General features: G+C 42.0%; 2 pseudogenes; both read left to right on the top strand.

Moving 5' to 3' along the window:
* The first annotated feature begins 2,861 nt into the window (after positions 1 to 2,861).
* LOC139382597 (odorant receptor 131-2-like) lies at positions 2,862 to 3,782 on the top strand (annotated as a pseudogene).
* Positions 3,783 to 6,697: 2,915 nt separating this feature from the next.
* On the top strand, positions 6,698 to 17,780 carry LOC139382598 (prolyl 4-hydroxylase subunit alpha-3-like; annotated as a pseudogene).
* The last annotated feature ends 1,953 nt before the right edge of the window (positions 17,781 to 19,733 follow it).

Raw genomic sequence — 19,733 nt, forward strand, 5'->3', positions numbered from 1 at the left:
GCTGGTAAGACCTGACAAGACAAGACAAACTGGCAACAGACAAACAGAGAACACAGGTATAAATACACAGGGGATAATGGGAAGATGGGCGACACCTGGAGGGGGGTGGAGACAGGCACAAAGACAGGTTAAACAGATCAGGGTGTGACACAGGTGGGCTCCAATCAAGTTGTAGAAACATCTCAAGGATGATCAATGGAAACAGGCTGCGCCTGTGCTCAATATTGAGTCTCATAGCAAAGGGTCTCAATACTTATGTAAATAAGGTACTGTATTTCTGTTTTTTATTTGTAATGCATTTAATGCAGTTTTCGCTTTGTCATTATGGGTTATTGTGTGTAGATCGCTCAGTTTTTTATTTTTTTTATCCATTTTAGAATAAGGCTGTAACGTAACAAAATGTGGAAAAATTCTAAAGGTCTGAATACTTTCCGAAGGCACTGCATGTTATGATGACTTGATCAGGAGAATAATAAAATACCCCAGTTCCTCCCAAGAAAACCTGCAAGGAAATCAAATATTTACTGTACTAGCTTCTCATAAAGTGCACTTGATTTGATCTTTAGGCCAGAAACCCACCCGGCCTCTACAGTGGTAGGGGAAACACTAACATGTCTTAATGAACCTGTTTCCCGGTTAGAGTATAATCAACTGTTATTGGAATGTTTTCATGTCTATAGTCCTACATTATTACTACTCATATAATGTCCTCTTTCTCTACACGTCTGAGTTGGGTTTATTTTGATATTCAAACTTTTTTATTGATTAATAAGGCAGCCCCAACATTTTTCAGGTGTGTTCCCTTACAAAAAAAGTCACTAACTTTTTTGGGCTGTTATAATTTTCACGAGTCAGACATGGTTTTCGGACACGTATGTGAAGTTTCCCATTTTAATTCTTCACGTTTTTCCCTCGTGATTTATTTTCCCTTCACATATTTACTTTTCACTACTTCCAGCTACATCTGGTCTCCCATAGAGGGGCCGACCAAAACTGACCATGCTTAACTTCAGAGGCAATCCAGCAGTGGGATGCAGGGTGAGATCAGTGGCATTTCTAAGATTTTAAGACATTTGGGCTTTGCCCAAAGCCAGTAAGGGATCTGGGGTTATCCTCCCCTGGCATAAAAAAATAAAGAATTTTAACAGCTAAGTGCATGAATTTGATGCGCTTTGATATGAACATTGAGAGATTAGAACATTGAGAGATTATATCTTTTTCAGTTAACTTGTCTCGTGTATCCTCATCTCTCTTCCTGTCCTGTTTGGAAAAAGTTTATATAGCAAACAGTTGTTTTAATAGTAATTTCACAGGCTTTTTCACCTCAACTGCAAATGTTTTGTAAACCATGTTTTACGTTTTCACTGTATTTCACCTGTTATAATTTGGGCAAATAAATAAAACAAATTAGAATCTATAGAGCCGCTTGAAGTGACATAGTCTACTCTGTGCTCATCAAACCCTCTCCATCTCTTCTGTCACTTTCTCGGTGTCTTGTCTTTTGCTGTCTTGTGTCTTGTCTGTTGCTGTCTCAGGTTCTTGTTTGTTAGTGTCTCCTTTGTCTATCCTCTTCTGTTAAGGCCTGTTTTGTTCTTCTGGTGTCACTCCCCATCATATCCTATTCTTCTGTTGCTGTCTCTGTGTCTTGCCTGTTGTCTCTCTCCATCATATCCTACTCTTCTGTTGCTATCAAGGAGCTTGAGCAATACTTATGAGCATGATGCATTTTGACAATGGCATGAAATTAATTTATCTCTTGAGAAATCAAGACTACCAAAAACTGTAGAATAAGGAAATGCCTCTTCCCGCAGATGTTTTGTGTCATAGTGGTTTATGGTGAAATATGTATTAAACGCCCACAACCCATCCCTCCCAAACCTTTACGTTCTCCATCAGAGGACAAGTTGACGTTAGTTCATTATATCTTATTCATCTTAGGGATCATGTACAGTGCATTCGGAAAGTATTCAGACCCCTTGACGTTTTCCACATTTTGTTACGTTACAGCCTTATTCTAAAATTGATTTAAAAAAAAACAATTCTCATCAATCTCCACACAATATCCCATAAGGACAAAGCAAAAACAGGTTTTTAGAAATGTTATCAAATTGATTAAAAAAGAAATATATATATATATTTACGTAAGTATTCAGACCCTTTGCTATGAGACTTGAAATTGAGCTCTGGCGCATCCTGTTCCCATTGATTGTCCTTGAGATGTTTCTAAAACTTGATTGGAGTTCACCTGCGGTAAATTAAATTGATTGGACATGATTTGTAAAGGCACACACCTATCTATATAAGGTCCCACAGTGCATGTCACAGCAAAAACCAAGTCATGAGGTCAAAGGAATTCCGTAGAGCTCCGAGACAGGATCGTGTCGAGGCACAGATCTTGGTAAGTGTACTAAAACATTTCAGCAGCATTGAAGGTCCCAAAGAACACAGTGGCCTCCATCATTCATGTAAGAAGTTTGGAAACATCAAGACTTCATAGAGCTGGCCGCCCAGCAAAACTGAGCAATAGGGGGAGAAGAGTCTTGGTCTGGGAGGTGAACAAGAACCTGATGGTCACTCTGATAGAGCTCCAGAGTTCCTCTGTGGAGATGGGAGAACTTTCCAGAAGGTGAACCATCTCTGCAGCACTCCACCAATCAGGCCTTTATGGTAGAGTGGCCAGACAGAAGCCACTCCTCAGTAAAAAGTACATGACAGCCCGCTTACTCTCAGACCACGAAAAATACTTTCCTTATGCACTGTATATTGTCATTACATTTTCTGTGTGCATATCAAGGCGTTGTTTTCCTCAACATTTCAGATTTGCAGACATAGACCATTCCTCAAGCAGGCCACACTGAAAAATGCAGAATCTGACAGACCTACCAGGCAATGCCATCAACTCACATAAGAGTCTGTCTGTGATAATCAAGGTGTGTGTGGTGTTACCTTTCTTCTGCATCTTTCTCTACTGCATTGTGGTCATGCTGCACACCTTCGCCTCCCACAGACAATTCCTGGACAACTCCCGATACATCCTGTTTGCCTACATGCTGATCAATGACACTCTGCAGCTCCTCTCCTCTGTCCTCCTCTTCCTCTTCATTGTGGCAACGTGAAGTTTGCTATCGTCTACTGTGCCCCTCTACTTTTCTTCCACAACACCCCTCTGATCCTGGCAGCTATGTCCCTGGAGCGCTATGTGGCCATCTCCTATCCTCTGCAGCATCCAGCTGCCTGGCACGCTGACCGTATCTGGATCATCATCCTGAGCCTGTGGCTGGTCAGCTGCATCCTGCCCATTGTGGACTTCTCTCTGGGAAAGCCTCAGCCTGCGTGATCGTCCTATCCACCCTGGTGCTCTGCAAAACCCTGGTCCTCAACTCATCCCCAATCCAGACGCTGTTCAAGGTGTTGCTCAACGGGCTGTTCTTCGCTGTGTTGGCGGCCATCATCGTGTTCACCTACATGAGGATCCTGCTGGAGACCAGGAAGATGCGTCAGGACCGGGCGTCGGTAACCAAGGCCATGCACACAGTGCTGCTCCAAGGTTTTCAGTTGCTGCTGTGCATGATCACCTTCACCCACTCGGTCTTAGAGAGCCTCATCAGTATGCACGCTGGCTGGCCTAGCACATCACCTTCAACTACTTCTGCTTCATTTTGCTGCCCCACTTTCTCAGCCCAATTATCTACAGCCTGAGAGATGGGAGTCTGTCCTGTGCTGCTCACACAAACACAGGATCAGTCCCAGAGGCCCGGCCACCAAGCCCAGGGTCAAAATAACTGGTCCCGAAGTGGAACCACTGGTTAAATCAATGTTTTTCTTTGAATCTGTACAGACTAGTAGCCTGTTTTATGTTAAAAAGAGTAAAACCCTGGCTGGATGACAGCCATAATGTCATTATAAAGCAGGTGTCTTTTAACACTTATATTTGTTGGTTGCTATCTAACAAAACTGTACATTTTTCTTGAAACAGAGAGGCTTGCTTTGGAATAGAGAAGATTTCTTCACAATTTGAAAAGACTTCCAGAAACCGTAAACTTGTTCACTAGGTGTCACTGTAATTCCAAATTTATCAAGAGGTGCAGCTTGGGTTACCGCACTGGCAGTGGTGAAGAAAGTATTAAATTGTCACGCTTGAGTAAAAGTAAAGATACCTTAATAGAAAATGACTGAAGTAAAAGTTAATGTAGATTCTATTTGATTAGATAATCAAATCAAATCAAATTTTATTTGTCACATACACATGGTTAGCAGATGTTAATGCGAGTGTAGCGAAATGCTTGTGATTGTACGTTAAACATCATAGCATAGTTGAAAGATATGTGTTGAGTAGAAACACGAAGTGGGTGGCCAGCAGAGATAGACGGGATGGGCTGAGGGAAGCTGAGGGTTGGGATGTGGAATTGGAGACAAGTGGGAGTGGAGTTGCTGTGCGAGAGAGAGAATGATGGACAAAAGATAAAGGTGAAAAAAGTCTAAATAAAACATAATAAAAGTATATTTGAATGACACTAAGTGGCAGTGTTTTTACAACTAATGCCGGTTTTCCTGAGGCTGATGCCGTGCAGGTGTTTGTACACATGCATATGCACACACTCTCATTCAAATAAACACATACAAGAACACACACATACGTGTAATAGTGCCAGACATGCACACCAACATATACAGTTGGCATTGCTGTTATGATTTCAGTTGTCCTTGATGTCCTTTGTTTTAAATGTATTATTCATTATTTGCTGTTTTCTTCTGTCTTTACCTTTTTTCTCTTTAGTTCATTCTCTTGGTTGTTGGTGCAGTGGGGGGTTCTTGGGGGTGGGGAATGGAATTAATTGTATGTGTTTTCTTCCAGGGGGGACTGTAGGAGGGGTCTTGAATGGTTGAGGGACAGCTATTGGGGAACTGCGGGGGGATCTTGGAGGATTCGGGTGTCACAAGATTGTGATCATGAAAAAGGAAACTATGACATATATTTTATATCACTATCATGCACACGCACCCTCACACATAAGGATGGCTCTGTTGCGTAATGACTGATACATGTTTGATCGTGTCTTGATGTTGTATTGTTTGTCCTTCATGTTCTAATAGTTTAATGTTACCCCTTCCTTGTGTTTTTTGTAATAAATCATTTTTCAAAAATTAAAAAGTAAAGTTATCCAGTGAACTACTCCTTGAGTAAAAGTCTAAAAGTACATGGTATTAAATATACTTAACTATCAAAAGTAAATGGAATTCTCAAATGTTCTTAAGTATCAAAAGTAAAAGTATAAATAATTTAAAATTCCTTAAATTAAGCAAACCAGAAGGCACAATTAAAAACATGTTTTATTGAGAGATGGCCAGGGGCACACTCCAACACTCAGACATGATTTACACACAAGGCATTTGTTTTTAGTGAGTCAGCCAGATCAGAGGCAGTAGTGGTGACCAGGGATGTTCTCTTGATAAGTGCGTGAATTGGACCATTTTCCTGTCAAAATGTAACGAGTACTTATGGGGGTCAGGGAAAATGTATGGAGTAAAAAGTACATTATTTTCTTTAGGAATGTAGTGAAGTAAAAGTTGGCAAAAATCTAAATAGTAAAGTACAGATACACAAAAAAACTACTAAATAGTACTTTATAGTACTTTTACATAAGTACTTTACACCACTGGGCACTGGAGGAATGTGTGCCCATAAGAAGACGTTCAGTTTCTTTGGCGAAATAAAAACACTGATATCTAAAGCAGTAAGGGTTAGATTATTTGATAGTCAGAGTTGTTATAAAATCATTTAATTAGACTAATATATGTTAAGTAGAATGCAGGGACTGGGCACATTTACGCATGACAATTCCGAAGGGAAACTATTGCAATGCATTTTGAGCAAATCCAAATCCTAAAATACCTCATGTAATACGATTGTTCATTAATCATGCAAATTCATATATGAGATTGTTATTGTTGAACCATTCTTCTTGATGACAGATGATGTGAAGTGGTGAAAGCTGATCTCTCAGGTGTGAGCAGCACGCATTGTTGAGAAAGAACATTGCGGAGATTCACACAGAACCGCAGGACCGAGCTAAGCTTTCCTGTAGGGCAGGTTTCAGTGGTTTTGTTAGTGTTTAAATACTGGAGAGTTGAGACCAAATCACGGACGCTGGACAGAGTGGATTTCAGTTGTAACAAAAGACAGTTTTAATGAGTCAGAGATATCTTGTCCCGCAGTTTTACGTGCACGGACCTAGTTCACATAACTCGGCAAGGAGCCAGGTGAAAAAGAGGCCTTATACTACGGTTACATTCATTTTTACACATAGAATAAAGTAGGTGGAGTCTTGTCGTTTCGGTCTTCTTGACTGGTCGGAGGGTTGGAGGCGGGCCTTGCTCTAGCCAGAGCGGGCCCCATTGGTGCACAGCAAAAGTCCTTTGCTCTTGGGACCGGCCAGTTAGAGGGAGATGAGATGTGTGTTTATATAAGGAAGAGGGGGTCAGTCTTATGGCTGGGTGTATGTGTTCTTACGACGGAATGTCTTTGTTTATATGAGCTATGTGTATGAATATTTATATAACAGTTTCAAACAAGAAACTGCGCTACATTTAATAGATTTAAAGCAAGACCCATTGATAGAGATTAGAGTTGACAAAAAATCTATCGCAAGCATAGGCAACTTTTTAAACGTCATATAGGTCATCATACGCGCGCAAAATGCAATATTATTTCAAATCCATTTTCTCAGTCTGTGTTATAATCAAATGATTTTGATTCCATTATCTTTTGGTGAGATGTATACGTCATTATTGAACGTCAAACAAGCCATCATTGTTGAAAGACAACTTATTGATAATTTAGAAACGTATATTGAACACGAATCGCAGAGACTTGAAGACATCAAAAGGTGAGTAACAGACCGGGAACGTTGTCATGATGCACGTGTGCTTGATAGTTTATCACTCGTTTATGTTGTAGGCTTACTTATTAAGGTTTAGAGGGTGTTGTTTTAGAAAGAAAGAGAGCAAATAAAGCTAAATAATTGTGTCTAAGAATTAGTAAGCTATATGTTTGGGCTGTGTGTCCTTTATTGTGTTTTGTTCCATATAATTTCATGATAGGCTACTATTATCATCATACTTAGGCCTTTGTATTCCTTGCAGAACATGTTGATGAATCACTGGAATGGAAAACTTCATGCATATGTCATTGCATGGTTGTCTCCCCTCTGTCCATCTACCATGGTATCACCTTAGGGTGATATTCTCTCTAAACCTTTAGCACTTATAGACTCTTTCTGCAGGTTTTATGCAAAGGTGTCAGAATTGCACAGTGAGGTGTACAATGGACCATCAGCTGCTATGGCAAACCCCTTGGTGGCGTTTACTCTTATCAAGCGCTTGCAGTCCGAGTGGATTAATCTGATCTACAGTGATGAAGCACAAGAGAACACCCAAGGTTGTTTCCATTTATGACTCTCTTTAAAAACAAATCTGGTCCTTACAACTGACATAACCTGGGACATAAGTTTGACAAAGGTCCATCCCCGCTTTTTGTGTTCTGTCGTCACCCCACCCCCACTCACTCCCCCGTGTTGTGTTTCAGCCTTCAGGTCCGGTTATGAGGAGGTAGAGGAGGAGGGAAGCTTGCCAAAACTGGGCGGCCAATGGGTTGATGAGACTGCAGGATGTATATGCCCTTCAAGTGGGGGGACTTGTGAGAGGTCACTTCCAGAGGATCACTAACGGCAACCCCATTGACATCTACAGTCCCACAATATCTGTTCCTCTTTCTGGGGATGACTGCTTCCTGGTTGGGAAGGTAAGCCACCAATAACCCACCCATTTTATCATTGGCTGCACCTGATTCTCCACCCTTCTCCTCTTGCACACTGTCTCGCATGGATCTAACAATGATGAAAGCTCCCTCCAGCCAATGGTTACACAAATCCCACACGTAAGCTGAACAGGCATAAGCACTCTTTCATTCCCATGTCCATCATACCTGAACGTCAATAGTACGCCACTGACTAAGGGAATGTACAATATGTATTACTTACAGTATGTGGCTTTATGAGAAGTGTGTATGATAAGGGTAATGTGCAATGTATGTGTTGTGTTGAGTGTGTAATGTACAGTGTCTTTTGGGTCCTGGTCAAAAGTAGTGCACAATAAAGGGAATAGGGAGACATTTGGAAGACGGACGAAGTCTTCCTCGTGATGAGTCACTCCTCAATGGATCCTACTGTTTATGTACAGTGGCAGTGCACACGGTGCACTGTGTGGGAGAGACAGTATGGAAAATACATCATATCTGTTTAGGGAAGTCTACGAATGTGGAGTAAGGGCCTTTGCCTTCACTTGTGCTAACACCAGAATTATCTGACTGTGACCATGTGTAAACAGATGCTTCGTTTGGCATGTTGCATGCAGTAATAGTTCTTCAACTGCACTTTTGTGGTGGCTAAAACCTAGTCGTTAAAACCAGCAGGGTTATCTAAGGGTTAGCTTTATTTCTCACGTTTCCAGGGCCCGTACAAAGCCTCAGCCACCATCAACAATCATAGTACTTATCTTCAGCTCTAGAGAATGATATTTACAATGCTAAAAAGGTGTTCACTCTTTCCTTCCAACATATATTTTGAGTATGGTGTATGGCTGTTCAGGAAAAGAATGTGTCTCAATTTGTCATTATAAAATCTTTCTGTTGTTTTCTAATGCTAACATCCTGTGGTTTTGTATGGTAGGTTGCCTATGAGCTGGAGGACTACTACCACTCAGTGCAGTGGCTGGAGGAGTCAGTGCGTCTGTTCCGAGGGGCGGGGAGGAGATGGAGCCCAGAGAATGAGGGAACTCTGGAAGATGCTCTGGATCACCTGGCCTTCTCTCACTTCAAGGTGTGTCTATTTTGCACATAGAAATACAAGTCATTCTGATTTTGAATGTGATTCTTTAAAAAATAGACCTACTGGTTGAAAATAGTATTTGTAGAGAGATGTGATTCTTTCAGCATTTTGTTAACCAAATGTAACTTTTTTGTTTTGCTTCAGACAGGAAACATCTCCTATGCACTGAGTCTCTCTCAGGAGTTGTTGAACCATGGTAAGCCTGTCTAGTTAAAACATCCCACTATAGTGTGGCCTGGGGTGGTCCAGCAGTCTAAACTGCTCCCTCTGGATCTCACATAGTATGTTCCGTTGCGAGCATGGGGTTTACTCCGGCCCACTTCCTTTTTCTTTATCCTGTCCAATGAAAATAACATTCTGAAAAAGGAGTAGGACTGCCCCAATCCATAAAAAAACATCCCACTACGTATATCATGGTCACCATCTGCTTTGTATATCAGCCTATTTCCCCATACAGTAGCTGAACCCTGAAGTACTGTATACTTACTGTGCATGATGCAGACATGGACCTGGACCTTACAATTCAGGCCTCCTTTTAATAAAACGACATACATTGACCAGGAAAACATCTGTACTGCTCGCTTGTTTCTATTTTACCAACTGTACGCTGTGATTTGTTTCTCCAAACTCATGGTATCATATTGATGGTATTAACATGATTCCCTTCCTGAAGATCCCATGAACAGGAGAGTTTTGAAGAATGTAGAGAAGTATGAGCGACTACTTGTCGACAATCCACCATTACTGAGCGCTGACACTGGGTTGAAGAGGCCTAACACCACCTATCTACGGACAAGGAACACCTACGAGAGACTGTGTCGGACACAGGGCACTCCGGTATACTCATCTATAATATTGTAATCTCCTCCACCCAGCCGGCTATATGCGGAAGCAATTGAGTGATACATTTGCTTTTAGAAATGCTCCAAACAGAACTGAAATCATGCTGTCCTTTTAAATATACGACACCATATGAGACACCATATGTGGAAAACTAAGACTTGGCTACGTTCTGGAGCTCACAGAGAAAGAAAATAGTTTTTAAAGTTCTGAGGATGAAAAGGAAATACTGCTGCTTTCTTTCCATGTTTCGGATCCGGTAATGACCTCAGATGCCCTTCTCTCCTCACAGCCAATGCGTTATGAAAACCCCTGGCTGTTCTGTGACTATTTCAACAATGACAGTCCTGGGCTACTACTGCAGCCAATCAGACGTGAGGTGCTGAGCCTGCAGCCATATGTGGTCCTCTACCACAGCTTCATCACTGGCTCAGAGGCAGAGCGCATCAAGGACCTCGCCCAGACAGGGGTGAGTGTCTATCTACTGCCATGGTGTCACCCCTTTTACTCAGAAAAGGCCTATCAGGGCAGTATGTATCAAGCATCTCGAATAAGAAGTGCTGGTCTAGGATCCAGTCCTCCCTGTCCAGTCTTATTCATTATGATCTTAATGGCTAAATGGATCCTAAATCAGCCATCCAACTCTGATGCTTGATGCATATGGCCCCAGATTCTATTGTCATGACATTGATTCTGATTACCACATTCACTTTCCAAGTCCATTCAAAATTACGAGTGTCTTTTAAATAACATAACTGATAGAAGAGACCCTCCTTTGTCATGATTAGTTTTTGCGCATCTGAAGGATTATTAAATGTATTACATGTCAATGGCCTATTTATGACTCCAGTAAAGATTGAGCAGGAGAGTGACTCTACACACAGAACACTGTTTGTTTTGGCTCTGCTGGGATAACGGTTATTTTAGGAAATTTCCAATCTGCTTTTTTCCCCCTGTGGTCTGGCTGCTTAGACTGCCACTGAGGTGCTAGTTTTTCACCCGAGTAATAGTTACAGCTTAGATTACAATGGCAGGTATGATAGGATTGATAGGTATGATAGTATTGTCATTTCTATTCTTGCATGTTTGTGATCTCAAATACTTAATCTATCAAGGGCTTTAGAAAGGCTCAGTCTCTGTTCTGTGACCTGGTTGCAATATTTACAATATTAAGAAATATTAACAAATAAGTAATAATGCCGATGTTTGTTGGATATATTGGCCCAAGAACAAGCCGAGGGCCGGCAAACCGTGCCAATATATCCAACAAACACCGGCTTTGAATGCATAATCACTTTTATACAACAGGTTACCAGCATATTCAAATAATGATTGACATATTTTCATTAAAAAACATAATTTTGATTCATTTATTCGTACTATTTCATCTTTCCGCAAGATATAGTCCTGACACAAATCTAGGGTTGCTAGAGACGCGACCCTTTCGTGAGTTCTTTTTGTTCTGTATCTATGGACGCGACCCAGTTGTTTGTTCTAAGTGTTCAATTGCCATACAGAATAACAACAGTAGGTGCATTTGTTTAAGCTGTTTTTTAGTGACATTTATTTGGATACATCCATAACAATGAGCTAATGAGCCATGATTTCGCCTGGCATAGACAATGTGCTCTCTCGTTAGGACACTGTTGTTCAGAGGAGCTAGCCAACAACACAGCTAATACAATAACTTCAAACTGAAGCTGGAAACACTGCAAACTAGTTGCACTTCGTTTCGTTTTACCTTTTTCAATTGCTTCTTCTTTGTATACATCTATAAAAACGATGCTAGCTGATTCATGATTTCGACTGGCTGAGAAAGCTGCCTGCTTCTCTTTCTCGTCTCGACTCCCGACCCCTACACGTTCATTATATTACTGTGGGACAGTTGGAGATCGAATTTGAATATTGAAACAATGCCAGTGAGGTTTATACAAATCTCCGCTGTTGAAAACTAAATATTAGTCTAAAAGAAATGTGAGATAGTGTCTAGATTATTTTTGTAGTGGAAATCAAGTTTATAACTTCCCTGCATGGGCTGATGAGACAGTGGATTGCGCAGTCAGATGGAACAGAGTAAATGGGCATTTAAACGTCATAGATTTAGCCCGCTAAAATATGTCCAAGCTGGTTTGGAAGAAGAATGTCTGCGTTGTACTGATGGGCTCATTTTAATGACTGGAATGGAATTAATGGAACGGTATCAAACACAAACATATGGAAACCAAGTTTGACTTTGCTCCATTTATTCAATTTTAGCCATTACAATGAAAGCGTCTTCCTACAACTCCTCCCACCAGCGTTCATTGGCTGACTTAGTTTTTCTGGCGAGATGCTGTAACCCAAATGATCTCCTAGATTTTGGGATGTTTTGGCATTGTTCAACAGGTTTTCCACCCCTTCTTCAAATTAAAATCCCTCCACTCATTATGTCAACATTTCATGGCGCTCTGGTGGGTTGATTAAAACCAGGCCTGGCCTGTGTCTCAAATGGCACCATATTCCCTATATAGTGCATTACAAAAGTATCACACTATATAGGGAATAGGGTGCCATTTGGGACTCGCACTGGAGTATTAGTCATTTGGAGCCTGGAGCACATGCGGTACTCCTTGCCCTGAGCACATAGACACATACATCATTGCCTGAGCATTGGTATTCAGGTGTTCATGCTTGGCTCCAAGGGTTTACTATTAGCTGTCTAGTTCAAAGTATTTAGAGAGGGTGTAGATAGAAATGGCAGTCAAATATTTCCGTCAGACACAGCTTCATTGGAAAATTACTGCGGTTGTTGAGTTTTGACGTTCATTTTTGTATGTTATTTACTGTGCTCTTTCAGATGTTCTCTTCTCTATCCTCACACCATTCATGTTTCTCTTGTCAGACAGAGCCCTGCAATTTGATCCTACATCCTAAAGTTACTGCTGTATAAAATGATTGAGTATTGAAAGTCTTCTCTCTTTTTGTGCCATAAGTTAAGGAGATCTGTGGTGGCATCTGGAGAGGAACAGGCTACTGCAGAGTATCGCATCAGCAAGAGGTACTACTATCAGAAACATGTCACTATTAAATGTATAGTTTACAGTTCCTTTTCATAACACTGCAAGCAGTAATAAAAGCACCAGCAGAACAATGCACCCTCACAGCAACCAGTGAATATACCGTATAACACTATAACATGCTTGGGCTAATTTTATGGTGCACATGTGATTTTCAGGCTTATTAGTTATAACATATGATATATATGATAGTTAACTGTGGGATAAACTTTAACTGTTGAATGGAGCGTAGCTGAACACCTCTGGAACCTACAGTATCAGTGGAAGGTGAAGTGTACATTATTGTTTTACATCAGGTAGAGCGACGACTCAATCTGCATTGATCGGTTGAGGACTGCACATCAAGAAGGAATGACGCCACCTGTCAGAAGACAGTGTGTACAAAACATCAGGTCGAGCTCAAACCAAGACAGTGACATGGTCTGTATTATGAGAGTGTGTGTTTTGTTTTTCAGTGCATGGCTAAAGGACACAGCCCACCCTATCATTGGGAGGCTGGACCAGAGAATCACCTTGCTCACAAGTCTCAATGTGCAGCCTCCGTTTGCAGAGTACCTCCAAGTGGTGAACTATGGGATTGGAGGACACTATGAACCTCATTTTGACCATGCAACTGTGAGTGTTTACTAAACACTTATTACTAAATGAATAAACACTTAATGCAATAGTGAACCCTCATTTTGTGTGTTAGTGTTGAGTGATGGTCTGTGTCCCAAACATTACCCTATTTCCTAGTACAAGGGTTCCTAAACTTTTACACTCTTCCAGCATTTTATTTTATTTAACTAGGCAAGTCAGTTAAGAACAAATTCTTATTTTCAATGACGGCCTAGGAATGGTGGGTTAACTGCCTTGTTCAGGGGCAGAACGACAGACTTGTACCTTGCCAGCTTGGGGATTCGATCTAGCAACCTTTTGGTTACTGACCCAACGCTCTAACCACTAGGCTACCTGTCACCCCCCCCCCCCCCCCCCCTGCATTTGGGAATGTCCCGCGCGCCCCCCCCCCCCCCCCCCCCCCCCCCCCTGTGCATGCCACGTCTATTTCTATGGGCACAAGCCCTGTTCATTGCACAAACTGCTCACACCCCTCTTGCTGGCGGAGAGAACATTTTGCAGGTTTAAAGCTTATTTCCTGCAATTATACACATCTTGTCATGGCTGTAGAAAATTTTGCCGTTTTAAAGGACATTTTCTGGCAATTCTATAGATTTTTCCATGTCTAATGTGTATTCGTCTGATATTTGAGTGACTCGAACATTAATCCAAAATCTATGGACTAAAAAAATCTAGCTACAAAACGTTAGCTGACATGGGCTAGTTGATGTGGACATTTCTGACAGGATATAAATATCTCTCTAAGGTCTGCAATAACTGACATGACAAGAGGAAAACTACCCAATTTCGAAATTGCACCTTTTGCATTCTAGTATTACAATTTATTTTGGGGAGGGGGACCCTCGCTCCCCACCCCCCTCTGCTGGGCGCGCCCCACTGTTTGGGAACCACTGCCCTAGTACACTACTTTTTTTTTTTGCGTGCTACGGGTGGGTGTTGCCATCATGACCAGTGAACTGAGATAAGGCGGAGCTTTACGGAGCTTTAGTTAAGGTGGTATGAAAAAGAATGTCTGCTTGTGAGATTTGGACAAACTCCACACTCCTTATTCCGGCATGGATGGCTTTTTTTTTACGTGTGCACAGTGGCTAGACTAGACACAACTCAGTGAGAATGTTGTCATCCTCCACAGCTCAGCTCTGTGGACGCAGGTGGGTCCACAGCCTTCATCCACGCTAACTTTAGCGTTCCTGTTGTGGAGGTAAATGCACTGCTCACATCAGCTGCTGGCTAAACCTGTGCTATGTCCCAAATGGCACCCTATTCCCTACAGAGTGCACTACTTTTTACCAGTGTTTGTCAAAAGTAGTGCACTCTATAGGTAAAAGGATTCTATTTTGGACATGGGCTTTACCTTCTTGTTTATCCATCAAAATTGCTTCAAGCCAGAACACATACCCTCCTAAACATTCACTCTGTGCAGGTGTTAAAATGCCATCAAAAATAATAAGAGATTCTTTCCTCAGAAAGGTCACATAATTTCTTAAGATGTTTTGAGTAGGACTGTTCTTATGACAGAAGGCCTGATGAGTAAAGGGGAGCCATAGGCAGTGTCCCAAATGGCACCCAATTCTCTTTATAGTGTACTACTTTTAACCAGGGCCCTGTACATAATATTGGGAATCTGATGCCATTTGGGATGCATCCACAGTGTAGTGTTTGGTTTAATAAATGAGCTGCTGTTGAAAAGACACAGGACCTCACCAGGTTTTAACCTATCAACCTGGATTTTATTGAGGTTTCACTTCCTTTCCTCAAGTGGTAGAAAACATTTCTCTCACTGGGCACCCTTTCCCTCATATCAATGTCAAATATGTTGTACTTGGAGCACAGCTATGCACATGGGATTTTAACATACATATATACAACATTTGATTTTCATTGAGGTACAATGGTTTAGGATTGTCAAGTAGAGGAGGAGACCATACACATTCCAGGCACAATAGTGGCCCACAAAATCCAGGCAAGATTTGAAATGTTTTGTTCCAATGTTTTTAGTGACACATTTACAATGTCTCTGGTGTTCCAGAATGCTGCCCTATTCTGGTGGAACCTCCATAGGAACGGCCAAGGAGATGGGGACACTCTGCATGCTGGCTGCCCTGTGCTTGTTGGGGACAAATGGGGTAAGAGGCTTTAATGAGACAACTGGGAACGCCACATAGTTCCTATAGAAAAACACACAGGTACAGTGAGCAGTGTCAGATGTGGAACGCTAAGGACCCTACGTCTATTCCAGTAGCCCCTGCCTGTCATACTGAAGTCACAGCTGGAGCCTGGGGCCACATCTGCACTGCATTATACAGATAGAGTTGGGGACAATATAGAGAAGAGGTCAGGCACTGAGCACTGCTCTGGGATGCTAAACATGTGGGCCTCCATTCCACATCATTTAACTCCATCTTGGATCCCACAGTCAGTGACAAGGCTAAAGGAAACACAGAGGGGTATCAGTAATTAATGTGAGTGGCTGCTTCTGAGAGACACTTAAAGGAGAAAGTATATACTTTTTATTTTTTATTTTACTGTGTGTTCATGTATTTGAACTAAGATTATAACAAGGAAATAAGGCCCCATTTCCCATTATTGACTGCCTCGCCTGGTTCACTAACTACTTCTCAGATAGAGTTCAGTGTGTCAAATCGGAGGGCCTGTTGTCCGGACCTCTATGGGGGTGCCACAGGGTTCAATTCTCGGGCCGACTCTTTTCTCTGTATATATCAATGATGTCGCTCTTCCTGCAGGTGATTCTTTGATCCACCTCTACGTAGACGACACCATTCTGTATACATCTGGCCCTTCTTTGGACACTGTTTTAACAAACCTCCAAACGAGCTTCAACGACATATAACACTCTTTCCGTGGCCTCCAACTGCTCTTAAATGCTAGTAAAACTAAATGCATGCTCTTCAACCGTTCGCTGCCCGCACCTGCCCGCACGGCTAGCATCACCACTCTGGACGGTTCTGACTTAGAATATGTGGACAACTATAAATACCTAGGTGTCTGGCTAGACTGTAAACTCTACTTCCAGACTCACATTAAGCATCTCCAATCCAAAGTTAAATCTAAAATCGGCTTCCTATTTTGCAACAAAGCCTCCTTCACTCATGCTGCCAAACATACCCTCATAAAACTGACTATCCTACCAATCCTTGACTTCGACGATATAATTTACAAAATAGCCTCCAACACTCTACTCAACAAATTGGATGCAGTCTATCACAGTGCCATCCGTTTCGTCACCAAAGCCCCATATACTACCCACCACTGCGACCTGTATGCTCACGTTGGCTGGTCCTCGCTACATATTTGTCGCCAAACCCACTGTCTCCACGCCATCTACAAGTCTTTGCTAGATTAAGCTCTGCCTTATCTCAGCTCACTGGTCACCATAGGAACACCCACCCGTAGCACATGCTCCAGCAGGTATATTTCATTGGTCATCCCCAAAGCCAACACCTACTTTGGCTGCCTTTCCTTCCAGTTCTCTGCTGCCAATGACTGGAACAAATTGCAAAAATCACTGAAGTTGGAGACTTGTATCTCCCTCACTAACTTTAAGCGTCAGCTGTCAGAGCAGCTTACAGATCGCTGCAGCTGTACACAGCCCATCTGTAAATAGCCCATCCAACCAACTACCTACCTCATCCCCATATTTGTTTTTGTTTTTCTGCTCTTTTGCACACCAGTATTTCTACATCCTCATCTGCACATATATCACTCTGGTGTAAATTGCTAAATTCTATTGGCTTATTTATTGCCTTACCTCCTTACTTCATTTGCTCACACTGTATACAATTTTTTTTCTATTGTGTTATTGACCGTACGTTTGTTTATGTGTAACTCTGTGTTGTTTTTGTCGCACTGCTTTGCTTTATCTTGGCCAGGTCATAGTTGTAAATGAGAACTTGTTCTCAACTGGCCTACCTGGTTAAATAAAGGTGGGAAAAAAAATATATATATATATATAGTTAAAAAATTGATGGCTCCATACAAGGGATCTATATAAAAATGTGTGTCTACACTTTTTGGTGATTTGAATGTCAGTGAATTTTTAACAACTCTTTTTTACACACCTGTATATGATATTTTATGTTTGTTTGACTACTCTGTGACATACACTACTAACACATACTCTCTGTTGTCCATGCCCTGTTCCAGTGGCTAACAAATGGATCCATGAGTACGGCCAGGAGTTCCAGAGACGCTGTAGCCCAAATCCTGAGGAGTGAGAAGAGAGAAAGCAGCTGCTGGGACCGCTTGGAGTACAAGAACCAGCCTCCACAATGGAGCCATGCGCGCCACGCAGGCAGAGAGGGAGGGAACGAGAGAGGGAGCAAGAAAGGGCATGCTAGAGCACTTGAGGCAGGGGGAGAGGAAGGCAGCCAAAGAGCAGCCTGCATCTGTGATTGGAGCTTCAGGCACTGCTGGAGGGGGCTGGAATGGCAGGGGGCTGACTTGGTTTTGGGAAGGAGGAGGTGGTGGGGGTGGAGGAGGGCATTTGGCAATCATCCCCAAAAGCAGAGTGGCCTCTTGCTCCCACTCCCCAGTCAGTCCCTGCTGGAGCAGAGCTCTCTCTGAGAGAGGCCTCTACACTCACACACTGGGCTGGTTTCAGTTAACGCTGCTAGGCTGTTTGGCTCCGGTGTCAGTTTGTTTGGAAAAAAAAAAAAAGTATAATGCAGCCTTTTGAAAACTGATGCACTGAATCTGTCAGGATGCGCTTCACATGGACTGATCTCATTAGCACAGCGCTAATCATTACCATCACAATTTATTTTGAATTATATTTCTCTAACCATCTCACACCTTAAGAATGTAGTTAAGAGCGGCGCTGTGATTCAGAGGAAAAAGGTTATTGTGACTTTTTCCCATTCATGCTGTCAGTTCACTGAGGTGCTTGCTGACATTTGGTGTGCTCTCTATTGCTCATCTTCTTGTAGCTAATGGGGTGCATATGAGTCAAACCTGTTTAGTCTTCTAGCTCCCATTCAGAGGCATAATTAATTAGTCATGGTCTGTAAACCAGATAATTGGATGAATGCATCTGCTTTAGCACAGAGTCTCTGACCTCACTACAAATCCTAGGTATCTAGCTGCATACCAGCAGGCCAAAATATGTGTTTGTATGTAGGTCAAAACACCTCTGAAAAGAGTGCATACAGGCTTTCACACCTAGTCTATGAGGGAGTGAGGAGTGAAATGTACTGTAGGCTCCCAGGGGCTTCACTGTCAGTATGATTCTTTGGGCTGGCTGCTGCCTTTTGAGTGACAGGGAGTGTTGAAGGGAGAGGGGTTCAACAAGGATAATATCTCTGCCTGCTGGGATGTAAGGAAGTATTCCTTCCAGTGCACAACCCCGTACCACCCCTACCCTTTAGACACACACCACACACAGATACAAACACAGAGGTCGTATACTACAGGAATGCTACATGCTCCCAGCTGCATTCCTTAACAGTAGACCTTGATTGTTCCCCCTGGAGTGGATTGACAGGAGGCCCATGTTTGATAAAATGCATGGAGGATGGAGGTTATGCCTTTGGAGTTTCTCCAACCATGAACATTTCTATTCTATGGAATTCTCAAACTTTATATGATTTCAAAATAAATCACTTCAATAAAAATATGTATGTCTGACTCATTACTAAGCAGTTAAAACGAAACATACACAAAATAACATTTACTCTGTGTACATTCCGCAGACTATTTATAGTTGACCTGACTAATATGTGAGCACAAGACACGTACAGTTGAAGTCGGAAGTTTACATACACCTTAGCCAAAAACGTTTAAACTCCGTTTTTTTACATTTCCTGACATTTAAAAATTCCCTGTCTTAGGTCAGTTAGGATCACCACTTTACTTTAAGAATGTGAAATGTCAGAATAATAGCAGAGAGAATGGTTTATTTCAGCTTTTATTTCTTTCATCACTTCCCAGTGGGTCAGAGGTTTACATACACTCAATTAATATTTGATAGCATTGCCTTTAAATTGTTTAACTTGGGTCAAACGTTTCAGGTCGCCTTCCACAAGCTTCCCACAATAAGTTGGGTGAATTTTGGCCCATTCCTCCTGACAGAGCTGGTGTAACTGAGTCAGGTTTGTAGGCCTCCTTGTTAGCACACACTTTTTCAGTTCTGCCCACAAATGTTCTATAGGATTGAGGTTAGGGCTTTGTAATGGCCACTCCAATACCTTGACTTTGTTGTCTTTAAGCCATTTTGCCACAACTTTGGTAGTATGCTTGGGGTCATTGTCCATTTGGAAGACCCATTTGCTACCAAACGTTAACTTCCTGATTGATGTCTTTAGATGTTTCTTCAATA

The sequence above is a fragment of the Oncorhynchus clarkii genome, chromosome 24, assembly GCF_045791955.1.
Source record: "Oncorhynchus clarkii lewisi isolate Uvic-CL-2024 chromosome 24, UVic_Ocla_1.0, whole genome shotgun sequence".
NCBI classification, from domain to species: Eukaryota; Metazoa; Chordata; class Actinopteri; order Salmoniformes; family Salmonidae; genus Oncorhynchus; species Oncorhynchus clarkii.